At 38.1% G+C, this 19620-nt stretch overlaps 1 long non-coding RNA gene across 4 annotated transcripts; it reads right to left on the reverse strand.

Annotated features, from left to right (window-relative positions):
• Nucleotides 1-129: 129 nt before the first annotated feature.
• LOC136686247 (uncharacterized) lies at nt 130-7358 on the reverse strand. 4 transcript variants are annotated; one of them, XR_010800303.1, is made up of 13 exons: nt 7269-7357; nt 7086-7129; nt 5490-5539; nt 5246-5318; nt 4276-5015; nt 2924-2950; nt 2790-2816; nt 2559-2591; nt 2444-2464; nt 1288-2058; nt 879-932; nt 644-682; nt 130-482 (listed from the first exon to the last, which is right to left on the reverse strand). It is a non-coding gene; the product is annotated as an uncharacterized lncRNA (long non-coding RNA). The 4 variants fall into 4 exon arrangements; XR_010800302.1 differs by having other exon boundaries at nt 7086-7181; nt 7269-7327; XR_010800301.1 differs by having other exon boundaries at nt 5246-5539; nt 7269-7358.
• Between the last annotated feature and the right edge of the window lie 12262 nt (nt 7359-19620).

Consider the following 19620-nt stretch of genomic DNA (forward strand, 5'->3'; position numbering starts at 1 on the left):
TGTGTTGTGCATTTCTAAAGTTAGTCTCTCATCATCTCCTTCTGTTTTGGATTTCTTCCAGCCTATCAGCTTTGAAGATATGTTGGATGTGACTAGGAAATTAAAGCCATCCACTAGTGCTCTGGATTTGATACTTTTTTCTTTATTTTTAAAACTTTTAGAGACAATGAATGAAATGAATGAAGTTTATTTAATTGAAAGGACAACAACAACAAAAAAATCCAGTTCCAGCAAGGAATTATAAAATGAAATATATGGAGAGGTGTCAGCTCATGCAATTTACTCATATGAAACATGTCTTCCCAGAGTTTTGGAAGCATGTACATGTTTATGTCTAGTTAATTAATAATGCTAATCATCAAACAAATACAAAACATTTCCAGTTCTGGTTTAAGTGATTATCAGAGATTCCTTTGTCTTTCATAGAATTTTCACATCCATCATCTTGTATTTCCGTATAGGTTGCAGTCAGCCTCATAATCCTGTAGAGAAATACACGCATCATTGAGTGCTGTCAATCACTGGAGCACTACACTAGTAGATGTTCACTATCATAAACAGGACAAAATACTGAAATGTATTTGATCAGTTTTTTACTTTTACCATTTAAAACAAAATGGATTTAAAACTATATTATACTCACAGCTGATCTTCCATAGGATTTTTGTCCCCTACAATGATACTTTACAAATAGAGAGAGAGAGAGAGAGAGAGAGAGAGAGAGAGAGAGAGAGAGAGAGAGAGAGAGAGATGGTTAATTCATAGGAGATTATGCATCGTATCATATCGTGAGCTTATTGTGAGTATACACCATGGCTGAGTTCCTTCAAGTTAATTATTTGTATGTATTGGTGTGTATGCATTGAACTGAGCTCTACCTCTTGGGTGATGGAATGTAAGGTTTTGAGAAATCTGCAGCTCCAGATGCTGCACTATGAAAACAAAATATAAACATATTACTTTCAGAGAGCTGGGGGCCATGTGACGACCTCTTTTTCAGGCTCATGTATGACAACAGCATGAAAACACACCAGGTACTAGAACTTTAATATAGCATACTCCCACCAGGGTAAACATACCATTCCCCAATTCTATACTTTTATTAATATTATTTCTATAGACGTGAATGTAATATGACTAGATGTGTACCAATATTTGCTTATAACTGTATATGTTACTGTTAGAACATTTATTAAAGCAGTACTGAAAATGAGGTTAATCCACAAGATATACTATAATACAATTTATATTAGAGTTGTTAAGCTGTTAAATTAAAACAGTACTTACTTATACCCCACTGACAGGTCTGGACCCCTTCTGTGATAAAATCATTTTTGTTGGAATCAGGTTGTCAAAAATTTTATTTAAAAAATCAATGTTCAAACTCAAGCAGCACTGCTGTGTCTGATCCACTCCTGTTAGCACAATACACTCTAACACACCACTTCAAAAATGGTTCACAAGCCAAAACAACAGGGGGTCTTCAAAAGGCTGAAAGGGGGCTAATGAAGTATACAGAGCAACAGTTACCACAGTCTGTAATTGTAGAAATCCAGAGTGAATCTGTATGGTCAGTGGAGCTGATATAATGGCCACTGAGTGCATTAACTAGAAAAGTTGTAATTTTCATAAAACAGTGCTGTTGCAGGCATCAAATTTTCATTTGTATGTTTGTGTTTTTGTTTGTTTGTATGTTTTATATTTGTATGTTGGTTTCATTTCATTCATTCATTATCTGTAACTGCTTATCCATTTCAGGGTTGCGGTGTGTCCAGAGCCTACCTGGAATCATTGGGCGCAAGGCGGGAATACACCCTGGAGGGGGCGGCAGTCCTTCACAGGGCAACACAGACACACAGATACACATTCACTCACACCTACGGACACTTTTGAGTCGCCAATCCACCTACTAATGTGTGTTGTTTGGACTGTGGGAGGAAACCGGAGCACCCGAAGAACACACCAACTCCTCACAGACAGTCATCCGGAGCGGGAATCGAAGCCACAACCTCCAGGTCCCCAGGACTGCGACACTACCTGCTGCGCCACCGTGCCGCCCTAAACAAAGAACAGATTATTGTTTTTTTTCTCTCCAAATTTCTCTCCAATTTGTGTTTATGAATAAAATTAATTCATTCATTCATTCTTTGTCTGTAACCCTTATCTAGTTCAGGGTCACAGTAGGTCCGGAGCCTACCCGGAATCTCTGGGTGCAAGGCGGGCACACACCCTGGAGGGGGCGCCAGTCCTTCACAGGGTGACAAACACTCACACATTCACTCACATCTACGTCCACTTTTGAGTTGCCAATCCACCTACTAATGTGTGTTTTTAGAGCGTGGGAGGAACACCTGGAGGAAACCCACGCTGACATGGGCAGAACACACCACACTGAATAAAATACTGAATAAAATACAAAATATATATATGTATAAAAAATCACCTTGAAATGCGGCTCCAAATACTGTGCCATGAAAAAATAAAAAACAGAAAACAAGTTATTTTGCTGTAGTACAGCTGTTAACATTTGTTCTGTGATTAGATTATTGGGATCTTGCCTTTTTTCAGGTTTTGGTGGTCTTAGAGGTGCACTGGGGATGAAATAAAACAATGTTACAGTGGAATATGATGAATATTTTACGTTCTGTTGCACAAATGAAAGTAAATATAAGGAACATAAGGGTGGAACGCAAGTGTGAGAAAGGCTGCACGGCCCACACACAGCTTTACGTTAAACTAAAGCCTTTAGCCATTGTGTTTTACTGCTTGTTTATTTATGTATTACTTACTTATGCTCCTTTATGTCTGGACCCCTTCTATGATTACAAAACAACATTAAAAGTGTTACTTAATTGAATGCTTTTAAATAATGCAGCGCAATAATCTGAATAAAAAGTACAAAAAGTACACTAGTGATAATCACCTGGAAAAGCGGCTCCAGATGCTGCGTCTAATTCCATCAAAACAAACATAACATGAACAAATTTAAAAAATGAACACTTAAGGCCAGATTCCTAGACAGGTATTAAGCCTAGTCCAAATCTAAACAGGGTTTGAATATGGATTTACCACTGAAAGGTGTCCTGGGCTTGTATTTACATTTACTGCATTTTGCAAACTCTCTTAATCAGAATGAACTACAGTCCATATCATTTGAATTTGAAGTTGAAGTCTGGTGTAGAACTCCATTAATTTAATAGTTTAGTCTGGTGCTGAACTCTGGCCTTCTGAACAGAAACCAGCAGTGTCATCCACTGAGCTACACCACAAACCCCACAGCTTACCAACTTTAATCTGTGTCTCAGAAACTGCCCTAAAATGTTTGATAAAATATATAAATAGAATTGTACATGTAATTGGCCCTCATTTAAAATTATTATTATTATTATTATTATTAATAATAATAATAATAATAATAATAATAATAACAACAACAAACCTTTTCTGATGACTGCTTCACAAGGGCATTAGCCTCAAACAACTGCATTTTTCAACTGCGTTAAATGTATTACTTTAACTTTTATCATACCTTTCATTAACTTACTATACAATTTCTCTAGTGCTGTATATTACTTCTATAATAATCTTTAATACATTTTTGGATATGTAATAATAACGTGTGTATTCATTTGTTGAAAACTGGACAAAATTTGTTTCTCTGTAAGTTATTGTATGTCTAAACATTGTCATTTTTAGTTTGAGTGTTCAAATATGTAAAATTACATTATTTCAAACTCTAGATAGCAAATTGGTGTCGGATTAATTTAAACTCATTTCAGACCTGTATAATCTCAGTTTAATAACCACTGTTCTTGACTTGACTTCATATACATAGTACAATAAATTAACTACTATTAAGTACTGTAAATGTGCAGCTTAAATACATAAAAAAAATCACAGTGAAAATTGCCGTGAATTTTAATGTTGATCGAGCTTCCACTTTATTTCCATGTTTCCTGAGTTGTGCTGCCAGATAACTGTCCATTATTCCAGGTGATGGAAAGTTGGGCTTTGAGGCACATGTAGGTCTAAGCAAACAATATCTGTTTCCACACCCTCAAGAAACTCAGTGCTGGAGTCAGGTGTGATCAGAGGTGTCTCAATGGCACCTATTGACAATTCAGATCAAATGTATTTGAGGACAGTGCAGTCATTTTTTGAACAGTGTGCAACCGAATGGTGAAAAGGGGCACATTAGAAAGACCTTGTTGATGTTCTTTGCTTTTCCAGAGACAGCACAATAGAATTTTTTACAAATTCAGAAAAGCCACTTACACTTGGCAGTATGTTGTAATGACCACCAGATGCTGAGAGACCCCCAGGATGTCTGACAAAACACTCAATTGTTTGACTTTCAGACTTCACAATGCCTTGTCGTGTGAGTATGATTTTCCACTTGCCGTCACCAATGTCTATGTTTTTCCACTGGTCACTGGTTCCTTCCTTTTTTTCTATCCCACTGAAACTCAGAGTAGGTTTGTTGTAAGGGCAGGTGTGGGAGGTGATGCACTGAACAGTGAAGTTCAAAATTGACATTATGGAGAAAGAGGCACTGGTCAAATGTGGTTCAATGTTGTACAGTTAATGAAGAGAAAAGTTTGAGAAGCAAGAAAATACAGATGAGATTCTGACTCTTAATTAAAATTGTACTTGTAACATCATAGAAATGGTAAGTACTCGATCCAACATGTTCTGGGTCTATCCAGGTGTAAATTTTTTCTTCATGGTGGGAAAGACTGAGGTCCTTAATCAGCAGGCTGAAGTCCCTTTGCTTTATTCTCGGATATAAACTGGTTTTTCCTCTGAATTTTTCAATCTCATTTTGAGGATTCCAACGGTCATAAACTAAAGGGTAGCCTCGACTAACATACTGATACCACACTATTCGATCAGGGTTTGTAGGTGGAGAATAAGAGTAAGAGAATGAACACGGTATGACAGGGCAGGAACCGCGCAGGCCTTGAATGCTGTTTGGCATGTGGACAATCCACGCCAGGTCACACTGAACAGGACACCTGTACGCCAGAAAAAATAAAAGTGTGTTATTGAGAATTCTTTACAAATGGTAAATTCTATATATTTTGTGTATTTCCTGACGCATCTAAAACTCTGTACCGCCTTCTATTTCAGTAAAAAAGTATTAAGTGAATTGATTAAAGAAAAACAATTAGGAATCCATGTCTTTTCTTACGGAAAACTGTGGTATTGATATAATAAAGTACAAGAGAATTATCATAACACTGACCGTTAAAAATTAAATGCAGTAGCAGAAGTCTGGCCATGTTCTTGAATGCAGTCGAGCTGAACTGAATATAGAACTGACAAAAAAAAGTGAAATGTATTATTTTAATATTATTCTGCATTCAATTCAAAGTGTCATAGGTGTTTCTTCAGTTATTTCAGCTGAAATACTTTCCAGTTTAAACTGCAATAATCACAATAACTATAACTATATTTCAATAAGTTTGAATAACATCAAAAAGTTTCACTTATTTCAGTATGTCAGTTCCTGGGCTCTTCTACCAGAAATGAATGATTCCTGCAAAATACGTGAAAAGTCAGAGAGGAAGGAATTTCAGATTCACAGTACCATCACAATAATCTGTTATGTTCTGGGTGACTGATATAAAAACAATAGTGGTGACCATAAAATAATTAAAATTAATACTGGTTAATGGGAAAATTATTAGTAACTTCAGTGTTGGTGGCAGTGGGTGGGAAGCCAATCAAAGGCATGCAGCAGTTGATGGCAGGCGAGCAAGGCATCAGAGGTGAATAGCAGGAACAGTCAGTCCTCCCTGGTGAACAGACAATTTCTCAGAAAATGGAAAAATCTGTGGTTAGTTTTGGTTTTCTTTTTGGGGTGCATATGATATTAACATTGTGTTATGAGTCTCCAGAGACAGAAAGAAATATCCTTTGACCAACATCCCAGGGTCGGAGACACCAGTGGTCAGTGTTACATCGTGTCATGCAGGACAAGTGGACAATCAGTTACTAAGAAAAAAGTAACTCAGAGCGAGAATGGGGGGAGGGGTGGGGTGTCCACAAGCTCTAAAAGTAACTTTTGAAACTTGTAGAATGCCAGTGTATATATAATTTAATATATAATATAACACACTACTAACCAACCAGTACATCATAGCTGACAAAACAGGAGTAGTTTAAAACTTTAAATTTGGTATTTATGATTACTGTGCCTATTGGGGGAAGCGAGTGATTAACTGAATGAAGAAAAACAAGTGAATGAAAGGTACATTTATAAGATTATATATTAATAAATTCAGTTTAGAGCACCAAAACGAAACAGTGTACAGCCTAAAACTGAGGGGGCGGTGGACATGGCGAGGTTTCATATCGAGTTGGATGTGGACGAAATGAATTTCCGCAGGATGCAGACAGGCAGCTGTGGACGTGACCGGAGGCACCTTTTCCGGACACAGAATTAAGGAGAGCCCGAGTGTTTTTTATGTAAATAAAATCAAAATTCACTACGAGGCACCAAATAGAGAACTTTATGAAATGTTTTCATCATCAGCATGGGGATTAAACTTAATGGAAAACATTATCCTCAAGATTTAAAATGAGATTTCCTCGTGAAATTACAGAACAAAATGCTGTTTTAAAAGAGGACCATCGAAACGTCATGACACTTATTGGTTTAAATGGATCCGCTGTGAGCACCTGCACTTCTGGCATCAGCTCTATCAGTTCAAGAGTTATGTGTAGAAACACTGTCCGAGGAGAACTTTCCACCGCTGCACCGCAGCTCCGGCAGAGGAACGCAACTCCAAACAGGAACGAGGCACCCTCTGTGGAGAAGGGCAGAGGCGGGCGGGAGACAAATAAAACCTTTCTAGGAGCTAAGGCTGGAAATCGGTTTTTTAAGCTGAACCTGTAGTTACTCCTTCCACCGTCGCTTGCTTCCACCGTCCAATTAAACCACAGCGAGTTCGGGTTTTTTCTTTTCGCCCCCGGAGCCCGTGTGCTGGACCTAAATACACAGCTTCCAGCAGAGTTCGCAGTGTGAGCTCGTTCTCAACGTAAAACTATTAAAATATTAATATGAATAAAAATAGTCTTACCTCCCTTAAAGACACTTAGTAAACTGTGTCAATTTCAGGACCCCCTGTTACAAAAGGGGCGAAAAAGGCAGTCATCTGTTCTCCTTGAATTCATTGCTAAAACGTATTGTAATCGACTTAAATGAAGATTTTTTACCTTAAAATGACAGCATTTTTTACCTTAAAATGACAGTATTTTTTTACCTTGAAATGACAGCTTCACACCGATTGCGATGCGACGCTCCTCCGACATGTAACACTTAGAAAAGCGCCTCTCACTGCTGGGTCTTACGGAAAGTACCTTTCTTAATTACGTCGGGAAATTTCCCAACACTGCCGGAAACTGGCACGATCAGGATCTTTAGGAGACATTCCTGGTAAACAGCAGACACAGAAGGACCACCAGCTCTAACTAAAATATTGTTGCATTAAATTATACAAAAAAAATAATAAATACATGACCATAAAATGACCATATTAACTTTGTAAATGTATTCCTCATATGTAGTCCATAGCTGGGATATTTATTTCCTGTCCTAGAGGGCTGGTGTCCAACACAGTTTGATGATTTTCATGGTCAAACACAACAGGATCAACTCCTCTGTTAATTGCTGAGTTTAAATGGGTCTTTTTGAGTAGATACTAGTGTTTTGCACAGCATTTTCTGGGTGGACCTCTGGTGATTAAACTATAATTTTATACAAAATGCCACATTTTAGCACTTATCCATTCACAGTCAAATTTACATTTTTTTCCTTCATTAGGTTCTTTTTGTTATTCTTTATAAATAAGATTAGTAAATAATTTTAATCCAGCACAGTGTCAACATTTTCAGCATTTAATCATTTTATATCAGGCTTATACTCATTATTATATCTCTCATAGTTGTTGGTAATATTTGTGTTAGTTTGTTTTCCAGAATAAAAGTCTCTGTGGATGTAAAATCTGTTTGAGGAGATTAATAATGAGTTATATTCTGTACAGGACAATAATCTGAGTGGTCCGATGGTGGATCAGCAGTGGTCTACAGTCAGTGGTGTGACAGCCTGTTTATGCCAGTGGACCGATATGTGCTCCCTTTCTGGGTCAGGATCGGCAGGCAGTCATCCCCGTCACCCAGGAAGCATTTGGGGATTCAGTGCCTTGCTCAAGGGCACTTCAGCTGTGGATGTTCCTTCCGTGACCAAGCCTGGTCTATAAGCCACGGCCGCCCCCATATGTATGTAATTGTGCACTTAATATGTGATTTCCTTCCAACTTGTAAGCAGCAGACACAAAAACCGTGTGAACTGTGGGAGGAAACCGGAGCACCCAGAGGAAACCCACGCGGACACGGGGAGAACACACCAACTCTTCACAGACAAGTCACGTGGAGCGGGAATCAAACCCACAACCTCCAGGTCCCTGGAGCTGTGTGGCTGCGCCACCGTGCCGCCCATATTATTATTTGATTTTGAATTATGTCACTCATGTCATAGAGCTGAGATAAATCGCCTTAAGATTAATTCAAATTGTTGAGCATTGAATTGTCGCTGAATGTGGGCTCTGTTACTCCCTCTGTAATGTGCACAACTGACAATCGAAATATAATATTTTTTCAATCCATCCATCCATCCATTATCTGTAACCGCTTATCCAATTTAGGGTCGCGGGGGGTCCAGAGCCTACCTGGAATCATCGGGCGCAAGGCGGGAATAATATTTTTTCAATCATTATTAATATTTAAAAATATCATAGGTTGCAGCCTTGATGACTGTAGTCCTGTATGCCAACTGTTCTATCTGCTGATATTTTACTGTAAACCATTCAGTCACAGTGTAGAAACATCATAGTATGGGACCTAGTCATTTTCAAGTGATGCATTACTGTATTCATTCTACTGTAAGCCCTGCAAGAAACTGACCACACACACACAGACACATTAAAATGTGCAATTCAACATATTCAGAAGCAAATGTATTTACTTTTGTACCCACATAAGTGTGGGTATTGGAGCACAGCAAGTTTTCCAAATGAATAGTAATTAATAATAAAAATGTGACATCTGACTTTGCACAGTATAGTAGATAAAACATTTCAAAAAGGTTTGCCTACATTTTGCTGCAAGTACGTTTGATAATAAGTAGAAGTTCAATGAGTAATTAGAATATTTAGCATATTACCACTGATTGAAAATCATCGACTTGAGATAAAAAAAGAACACTGGAAAGTTCAAATGAACACACTGCTATTTGCATATTGATGATGACATGGATTGTGTAGCCACTGAATTTCTAATAATGTTGAATATTTTCATTTTAAGCAGTTTGTTTCAGGTGCCACTCATACAGGTGGTCATATTTTGGGCCTTGTTTTTGCTTTGGGGTTATATGCAGTTGCAAGAAAAAGTTTGGAATTTCAGGGTTTTCTGCATATATTTGTTATAAAATGTGATCTGATCTTCATCCAAGTCAAGGGTCCTGACAAATATGTCTAAAATAATAACCCAAAGAAAAACATGATCTTTCCAGTCTTTATTAAACACCCTTATTCTACATTCAAAGTGGAAAAAGTAAGTGAACCCATGGGATTAATAGCTGGTTGACCCTCCCTTGGCAGCAGTAACCTCAACCAGGTGCTTCCTGTAGCTGTAGATCAGACCTGCACATTGGTCAGGAGGAATTTTTTCCGATTATTCTTGGCAGAACTGCTTTATTTCTGACATATTCCATAGACGTCTCATGTGTACAGCTCTCTTCAAGTGAATCTATAGCATCTTTATAGGGTTGAGATCTGGGCTCTGACTTGGCCGCTGCAAATGGCGGATTTAGTTTTTCATAAGCCATTCTGCTGTGGACTTGCTCCAGTGTTTTGGGTCATTATCCTGTTGCATCAACCAACGACTATAGAGTTTCAGATGATGTACAGCCACGCACACATTATCCTGTAGAATTTTTTATACACTTGGGAATTCCTCTTCCCCTCAGTGATTGTAAGGTGGCAGGACCTGGTGCAGAAAAGCAGTTTCAAATCATGATGCTCCCTCCACCATACTTTGTGGTTGGGATGATATTTTCATGGTGATGTGTAGTGCTTTTTTTACGCAAGATGTAATGCTGCATGTTCTTTCCAAATAGTTAAATCTTAAATTAATTAGTCCAGAAAACCTTATGCCAGTATCACTGTGGATTGTCTGTGTGGTCTTTTGCAAACTTCAAGCATGCAGCAATGTACTTAGTAAGCAATGGCTTCCTTTGTGGTGTCCTGCCATAGATACCCTATTTGTTCAATATTTTAATAACTGTAGACTCATGAACACAGATGTGAGCCTGTACCAATGACTCCTTCAAATCTTTGGCTGTCACTCTGGGTTTTTTCTTGACCGTATTGATGAATCTCTGTTGTGCTCTTGGGGTCATTTTGATTGGGCACCCACTTGTTGGCAGAGTAGCCACAGTCCCAAATTGTCTCCATTTGTAGATTGTTTTCCTTACTGTAGACTTGTGATATCTAAAGTCTTTAAAAATCATGTTTTAACCTTTTCCAGCTTTATTTAAATCAACAATTTTTGATTGTAGATACGCTGAAAGCTCTTTTTTGGTGAGGCATGGCTCGCATATGCATACACTCCTTGTGCAGAGCAATCTTAAAAAGTTTGAGTGGATCTTATCAGTCAAAGTAGCTCTAGTCCACACATCCAAACTCCCAAGTGTTCACATACTTTATCCACTAGCACTGTGTGTTTTTTATGGGTGTTCTCCATAAAGACCCAAATTATTAGAATGTTTGGGGGTTATTATTTTAGTCACATTATATTTGTCAGTACCTTTGATTTTGATGAGGATCAGATCACATTTTTGACCAATGTATGCAGAAAAACATGAAATTCCCAGTGGTTCACATACTTTTTCTTGCAACTGTATTGATCACATCTGCTGTGAAGACCTTTTGATAAGTTATTATAAATGTATATTTTTAGTCTTTCTGGTAATACAGACCCTCTCTGCCCTAAAAAAAAGCGTCCCATACTCGTATTATCACCCAAAATTCGGTCGACCAGTTCTCAGCACAATTCTGTTGTGACTTTAATGTAAATTGTAATGATGTTGAGTTTTTAATACAATCTTTTAATGAGCATAGTTCTGTGTTACTGGAGAAAGCGGTACCTTTAAAGGTCAGGTCTTAGTCAATCAGTGATAAAGGTCTGTGGATGACAGATAAGGTTTGTTCTTTGAGACAGAAGTGCTGCAGGTCTGAGAGATTATGGAAGCCTACTGGGTTAGAAGTGAATCACCTGTACCTTAAAGATCTTTGTTGTTTAATCTTTGTTTAATGCTAACTTCGTTAATTTAACTTCACTTTCTAAAAGAAATCCTGAGATTTTATTAAATGCTAATAATATTGTTTCAACACCACGTGGAACATTGCCATGTTTTTCTGTCAATGATTGTAATAGGTTTCTCTCATTTTTTGTTGATAAGGTCATGACCATTAGGTCTAGTATTAACCTGTGTTGTGCATTTCTAAAGTTAGTCTCTCATCATCTCCTTCTGTTTTGGAATTCTTCCAGCCTATCAGCTTTGAAGATAAGTTGGATGCAACTAGGAAATTAAAGCCTTCCACTAGTGCTTTGGATTTGATACTTTTTTCTTTATTTTTAAAACTTTTACCAAGTATCTGCCCTGCAGTATTAAATAGTATTAATTCCTCATTGTCTACAGGTTGTGTTTCGTCTTACTTTAAAAATGCTACTGTTCAGCCTTTAATAAAGAAATCCAATTTAGACACAGCTGTGCTTAACAATTACAGGCATATACTGAAACTTCATTTTTTGGCTAAAATTTTGTAAGATTTTGTGTCTGAGTGTACTCCATTATCATGTGGGGTTTGGCAGGGTTCAGTTTTGGGGCCATAGTTTTAATATTGCATTTACATTTACATTTAAACGCATTAGTAGGTGGATTAGCGACTCAAAATTGTCCATAGGTGTAAGTGTGTGTGTGTTGCCCTGTGAAGGACTTGCACCCCCTCCAGGGTGTGTTCCTGCCTTGCGCCCAATGAATCTGGGTAGGCTCCAGATCCACCGCGACCCTGAACTGGATACGGGTTACAGACAATGAATGAAATTAATGAATTTTATTTAATTGAAAAGGACAACTGGCATTAACATATTATGTAAAAAAAATCCAGTTCCAGCAAGGAATTATAAAATGAAATATATGAACAGGTGTCAACTCAATTTACTCATATGAAACATGTCTTCCCAGAGTTTTGGAAGCATGTACATGTCTAAGTCTAGTTAATTAATATTGTTAATCATCAAACAAATACAAAACATTTCCAGTTCTGGTTTAAGTGATTATCAGAGATTCTTTTGTCTTTCATAGAATTTTCACATCCATCATCTTGTATTTCCGTATAGCGTCCTCAGAGTTCAATAGCAAAGCAGCGAAGTGCAGTGATACAAGACAAGTCATTGGATAAATGCTGGGCTTTCAGCGATCCTTTGGTGTAAAGATCTGTGGGAGCATTAAATTTTCATTCTGTTCTGAGTTGAACCAGACTTTCTTAAACCTCTTAGCGGCATTTTCTTTGTTAAAAACGACTAGCGACAAATCGAGCTTCTACTTCTGGTGGGTTTTTTGTAGCTGCTTGTGTTTGGAGACTGACTTCTATCACTCTTTCTGACTTCTATTGCAGTTTCTGTCCAGCGGGTGCTGCTGAGCCCTTTCACTGTCACAAAGCACTCACAGGCGGACACACTTCACAAGGGCCAAGGCCGTTTAAGCAGCCTAGCTCTGCTGGCCATTGAGAGGACACTAGTCAAGTCCCTGGAAAAGACGCCTTCTTGGTACGACAGGGTCACAGATCATTTTCTTGAAAAGGAATGGAGGGTAGAATTTACATATAAATAAACCGACACATTTTATGATGTAGGCCGAAATTGAGCTTCCCCTCCTTGAAAGACCAGCATCTGCCACTGAACTAGATGTGTACCAATATTTGCTTACAACTTTATATGTTACTGTTAGAACATTTATTAAAGCAGTACTGAAAATGAGGTTAATCCACAAAATATACTATAATACAATTTCTATTAGAGTTATTAAGCTGTTAAATTAAAACAGTACTTACTTATACCCCACTGACAGGTCTGGACCCCTTCTGTGATAAAATCATTTTTGTTGGAATCAAGTTGTCAAAACAAATTTTATTTAAAAAATCAATGTTCAAAAACTCAAGCAGCACTGCTGTGTCTGATCCACTCCTGTTAGCACAATACACTCTAACACAACACCACTTCAAAAATGGTTCACCAGCCAAAACAACAGGGGGTCTTCCAAAGGCTGAAGGGGGGGAACGGTGTATGCAGAGCAACAGATACCACAATCTGTAATTATATAATGGACACTGAGTGCATTAACTAGAAAAGTTGTGATTTTCATAAAACAGTGCTGTTGCAGGCATGAAATTTTCATTTGTATGTTTGTGTTTTTGTTTGTATTTGCAAAATGACAACAAGTTTTCTTTGTAATAAAGATTAAAGAGAATAAACAAAGAACAGATTCTTTTTTTTTTTTTCTCTCCAAATTTCCCAGAATGTAGTGTGTGTTTATGAATAAAATACATTCATTCATTCATTTATTGTCTGTAACCCTGTGTTCAGGGTCACAGTAGGTCCGGAGCCTACCCGGAATCTCTGGGCACAAGGCGGGAACACACCCTGGAGGGGGCGCCAGTCCTTCACAGGGTGACATACACACATTCACTCACACCTACGGACACTTTTGAGTTGCCAATCCACCTACCAATGTGTGTTTTTGGAGCGTGGGAGGAACACCTGGAGGAAACCCACACTGACATGGGCAGAAAACACCACACTCCTCACAGACAGTGACCCAGAGCAGGACTCGAACCCACAACCTCCAGGTTCCTGGAGCTGTATGACTACAACACTGATTAAAATATAAAATATTTAAAAAAATCACCTTGAAAAGCGGCTCCAAATACTTATTTCATATTATTTATTTGTACCTATTTCAAGGACAAATAAAAAACAGAAAACAAGTTATTTTGCCTTATTGTACAACTGTTAACATTTGTTCTGTGATTAGATTATTGGGATCTTGCCTTTTTTCAGGTTTTGGTGGTCTTAGAGGTGCACTGGGGATGAAATAAAACAATGTTACTGTGGAATATGATGAATATTTTACGTTCTGTTACACAAATGAAAGTAAATATAAGGAACATAAGGGTGGAACGCAAGTGTGAGAAAGGCTACATGGCCCACACACAGCTTTACGTTAAACTAAAGCCTTTAGCCATTGTGTTTTACTGCTTGTTTATTGATGTATTACTTACTTATGCTCCGTTATGTCTGGACCCCTTCTATGATTACAAAACAACATTAAAAGTGTTACTTAACTGAAAGGATTTTAAATAATGCAGCACAATAACGGAATAAATAGTACAAAAAGTATATCAGTGATAATCACCTGGAAAAGCGGCTCCAGATGCTGCGTCTAATTCCATCAAAACAAACATAATATGAACAAATTTAAATTAAAAAATGAACACTTAAGGCCAGATTCCTAGACAGGGATTAAGCCTAGTCCAAATCTAAACAGGGTTTGAATATGGATTTACCACTGAAAGGTGTCCTGGGCTTGTATTTACATTTACTGCATTTTGAAAACTCTCTTAACCGTATCATTTGAATTTGAAATTGAAGTCTGGTGTAGAACTCCATTAATTTAATAGTTTAGTCTGGTGCTGAACTCTGGCCTTCTGAACAGAAACCAGCAGTGTCATCCACTGAGCTACACCACAAACCCCACAGCTTACCAACTTTAATCTGTGTCTCAGAAATTGCCCTAAAATGTTTGATAAAAAGTATAAATAGAATTGTACATGTAATTGGCCCTTATTTAAAAAAAATATTAATAACAAACCTTTTCTCAGGTTTTGGAGGCCGTTCCGGTGCACTATGGAATAAATAATCAATGTTACATCAGTGCAAAACAGAAAAGATTAATATTTCTTATTTACACACAGTGTACTCTGTCTCAACTTATGTGTCTATTTTCTTGAGTACTTACTTTTTTTTAAAAGATGTAATCCAGCTAGCAGTCCCATCAGTTCTCCTTTTAAAGACATATATTAAAGTGGATAATAAATACAATTTTCAGTTGTGTAAGAAACCTATAGTTTGTGCGTTGTGTAACTGATTATTTCCTTTGAATAGTGCTGTCACAGTAAGATACATGCAGTATGTGTATGGTGTTACTGAGCAAAGAGAAAGATGAAATTAGTGTTATAAAGAGGTTTTGAGAGAAATTAGAGAGGGTGCAAATAATTAAGGTCAGCGTAGTCTACAGCAGTGATAATTAAATCTGACCTGGAAATTTGGCTCCATAATGATCTCCTATCAAAAAAAAAACACATTTTAAATAGTAAATGCTTGTAATGAATGTACAGTAACCCCCAAGCAGCTGTTTTAAAACTTTTCAGTTACATTTCTTATTGATTTATTTTGTAGTTTAGGGCAGTGGAAAATGTAATATCATCTGGTAAATCCACTGCATAATGATTTTTTAATAAAAATAAATGTTGCTTACTTCCATTCAGGTTCTTCACCATCTGAAGGCATTCTGTAATTTGGTAAAGAATTTGAAAAACAATAATGAAACTAGGGTTACAGCCCAAAGGAGGAGCTTAACAACATGTTAATATAATAACATAACAAAGAAATTAAAATAAACAAAACGTACCGCCTAACCCTTTTCCTGTAAATTACAGCTCCGGCTACAGCTACGGCACAAAGAAGCAGACATAAAAACAGAGGTGCGAGGACGTAGGGTCCTATGGTCTCCATTCTCAGCCCCTCGTACCCTGAAAGAGAGTCTTCATTAGCATTCACTCATACACTGAAACATCACAGCATCATTTGTTTTCCCTTTTTGTTCACTCACGTGTCACAGGTAGATAAATAGCTCTCTCTTGTTGTTTTCCTTTCCAGAATGTCGCTGTACAGATGAGGTCTTCATCTTCTTTCTCGTAGCCAGTTGGTACGAATGCAATTTCTGAGGTTGTTTTCCACTGACCTCCACTGGACTCCTCATGGCTCACTTTCTCTCTGGCTGTGGGTATACTCCACTTTATAGTTGGAGGGTGTGAGGGGCAGGTGTGGGTGACAGAGCAACTTATAGTGAATTTTTTTCCTGGCTCCATCTCTTCAGGAAGAGGCGAAACCTCCGGCTTGTTTGGAGATCCTGCATTAAAACATGTATGTGTATTAAAGCAAGTTTAATAACACTTTTATAACACTGTGGTACATCTCTGAATCAGCGCAGTGGGGATTCTAATATTAGGATTTTAGTGCTGAGCTAACATTGATTCACATTTGTTTTTTAGTCATACATTTATTGGTGTTGCTGACATATTGGTTAATGATTGTCTGGTTCCAGAGCAGGGCGCTAATGAAAAAAAATGTGGAAAAAGAATATATTTATTTCACACACAGCTCCTCTCCCTGTGCAGATTTAATAAATTGAAGTCTAGGCCACAGGAAACTTGTTTATACAAGAAAACGTGTGTTACGTGCACGGAGTACACATGCTATGTGTTTTTGTTTGTCTTGTCCTCATTCTCTCAGGGCTCCCGCGTGTTCGTCCGTGAGGTCATTGGCTGATTTCTTCTTCTTCTCCATCAACCAATGGAGTCCTTCGTGCTACTCAACCGGCCTATTACAACCCTTCAAAGAGTTCGGAAGGGGCGGGCTTTTTCACCTTAAAGGATCTCGAGAGCGGAGCAGCGGGAAAAGTGAGAGCATTTTTTTGTTCGTTTGAATGTGCGTTTCTTCCGGTGTGTGTGTGTGTGAATGGTTTTTGCGGCATTGTTTGGTCTCAGGAAAGCTTGATAATGAATGGGTGCAACCGTTCACTTGTGCAACGTTACACTTGATTGCAACTTTCTGCAGCTCTATGGTGTGGACAGGGTAGTTTGAGGCGTCTTACATACACACTCACGTTAGGAACCTCTTTGTATATACACACTAGGCTAGGGGCGGGTGCCACTACTGTATGTTGGGTGAGCTTAGCTTAAATTGGTTAATAAGAGGGTAGTTTGTAGTACTTTTATTATTTACTGTTCTTTGGCACCGTCCTCCGTCCACCCTTAGGCAATTTAGGAGTTGTATATGTTTGTCTTTAAATGTTGGTTCTACTTCCCCACAGTTAATCTCACGTTATGTCTGTTGTGCCTCTTCATATTGTATGTCAAACCCGTGTTCTGTGTTGTAAATATTGAGTGGCCTTTTTGTTTTGTTATTCTGTGTTCTACATTAAGTAAATGGGTAATTATTGACTCCATTAACTTTGTTTGCCCTTACCTTATTTGCATGTTTTATATGCTCTAGGAACGTAATTAATATATTTATTTCATACACAGCTCCTCTCCCTGTGCTGGAGAAATTCAGATTTAATAAATTCAAGTCTAGGCCACAGGAAACTCGTTTATACAAGAGAACGTGTTTATTCATTCATTCATTTTCTGTAATCCTTATTGAGTTCATGGTTGTGGTGGGTCCGGAGCCTACCCAGAAACACTGGGTGCAAGGCAGTATCAGTCCTTCACAAGGCGACACACACTTACACATTCACTCACACCTATTGACACTTTTGAGTTGCCAATCCACCTATCAATGTGTGTTTTTGGAGCGTGGGAGGAAACCCGAGCACCCGGAGAAAACCCACACAGACACAGGGAGAACACACCACACTCCTCACAGACAGTCCCCCGGAGCGGGACTTGAACCCACAACCTCCCAGTCTCTGCTGCACCACTGTGCCATCCACCATTGAATTAGAATGTTTCAAATTTGAAATTTTACAATTTCAAGTTTATCAAATGCCATAAAGGTATAATTTAAATATTAAATATTCAGATCAATATAATTAAAAACTTCAGACTAAGATTCTTACTGTAGTTCAGTGATTTAGCTCCATATCCCAGAGTCTGATAGTTATTTCAGCTCAACAGGAGCAGTTTTAACACTGAGAAGACTTTACAAACCCAAGATTTGCACGGAGAGTTCTGAGAGCACATGCTGGTGCACATGTGAATTTCTATCCTGTGAAGAAATGTTCTTCTCACCTTTCACACAACTTTCAAACACAGCTGTGGTTAAAGCCGTACTTGTCGTTGTCTTTTTCTGCGCGGAAACAAAATGGTCCATTATCATGAGCTTTGACATCGTCAATCTCTAAAGTGCAGTTCTGTTCGTCTATCTCCCCCAGCAGCTTTGTGCGTCCTTTAAAGTTGTCCAGGACGTTGCTCTTTCCAGGGTGAAACACATACTCCCCAGTGCTGGTGTACTACAGGCTTTAACTGTGCAGTGAACTCACTTTGAACCTGTAAAACAACAGACGTAGTGGTCTCCTCATTAAGAAACTTTGTGGTGCAGATGAGCTCCTTTCCATGATCTTCCATCGAAGCCAAAAATAAAACATTTGAAGAGGTGATCCAGCCTGACCCGCGGTTCTCTTTAGTCTCTACAGTCTCAGGCATGTCTGCATAGTTCCAGCTGATTGTCGGAGAATCTCTCTTGCAGGAATGGAAAACTTTGCAGGTGAAGTTCTTTGCGATCCCCTCTGTGACATCTGCCACCTCTGGCTCGATCAGTATATCCTCACAAACACCTGAAACAGTAAAGTAGAAGAAAAAAACTGAGCAGGTCTTTACAAAATCGAACTGAGTCCCAGCTGGGAATAGTGTAGAGATCTTGTACTGTACAAACAAATGGACCAAGCACACTTTGAAGGGTTGGTGAGATTAAAGAATTTTCAAACTACAATTTTGCATTGCTTCAACTGAGTGAAACTATTTAATACCAGTTTAACTGTTTTTACCACATGAAATATGTTTAGTACTCTAGTCAAATCATAGTCTAAGCATCAATATCTCATGTACACACTTTAAAACACATCATAATATAATGACCCCCTTGTTTCTACTCTCATTGTTCATCCTCTAGATCCAACTCTTTAGTTCATGCTCATGCTGCTTTTAAGTGCAAGTCGGGTGGTAGCATCCTCTGATGTCCAAGTCATTCTCCAGGCTTGGTCTTGGTCGTGTGGTGTGTGTGAGAAAAAAAAAAACATGAACGCTCTTCAGACTTTTTGTCATGTAATTTTTTGAACATCACAAAACAACATATGTGCTCATTGTAGATGTTAAAAAATGACATCACTATTTGATATTTGCTGTTGGTGGATGTTCCACCATTTTAACATTTTAACATATGTTTTTACATCACAACTAATCCAGATCGTGCTTCAATGAAAATTTCAGTGTATCAGACTTCAGCTTCCAACTTCAGAGGTTGTTCATGCCTCCTTGTGGGAAACTCATTTGTTTTTGATAACAACACCACTTGAATGCAGCATCAATACCGAAGCTTTTTGAAATGAAAGTGAAACCATGGAATTCAAAAGTGATAAGGTTTGGGAAATGAAAGCGAAATTGAAAGAAGTGTTACTGAGAGGAAGCACAATAAAAAACTTATATAAGCGAGCCA

This window comes from Hoplias malabaricus, chromosome 1 (genome assembly GCF_029633855.1).
Source record: "Hoplias malabaricus isolate fHopMal1 chromosome 1, fHopMal1.hap1, whole genome shotgun sequence".
NCBI lineage: Eukaryota > Metazoa > Chordata > Actinopteri > Characiformes > Erythrinidae > Hoplias > Hoplias malabaricus.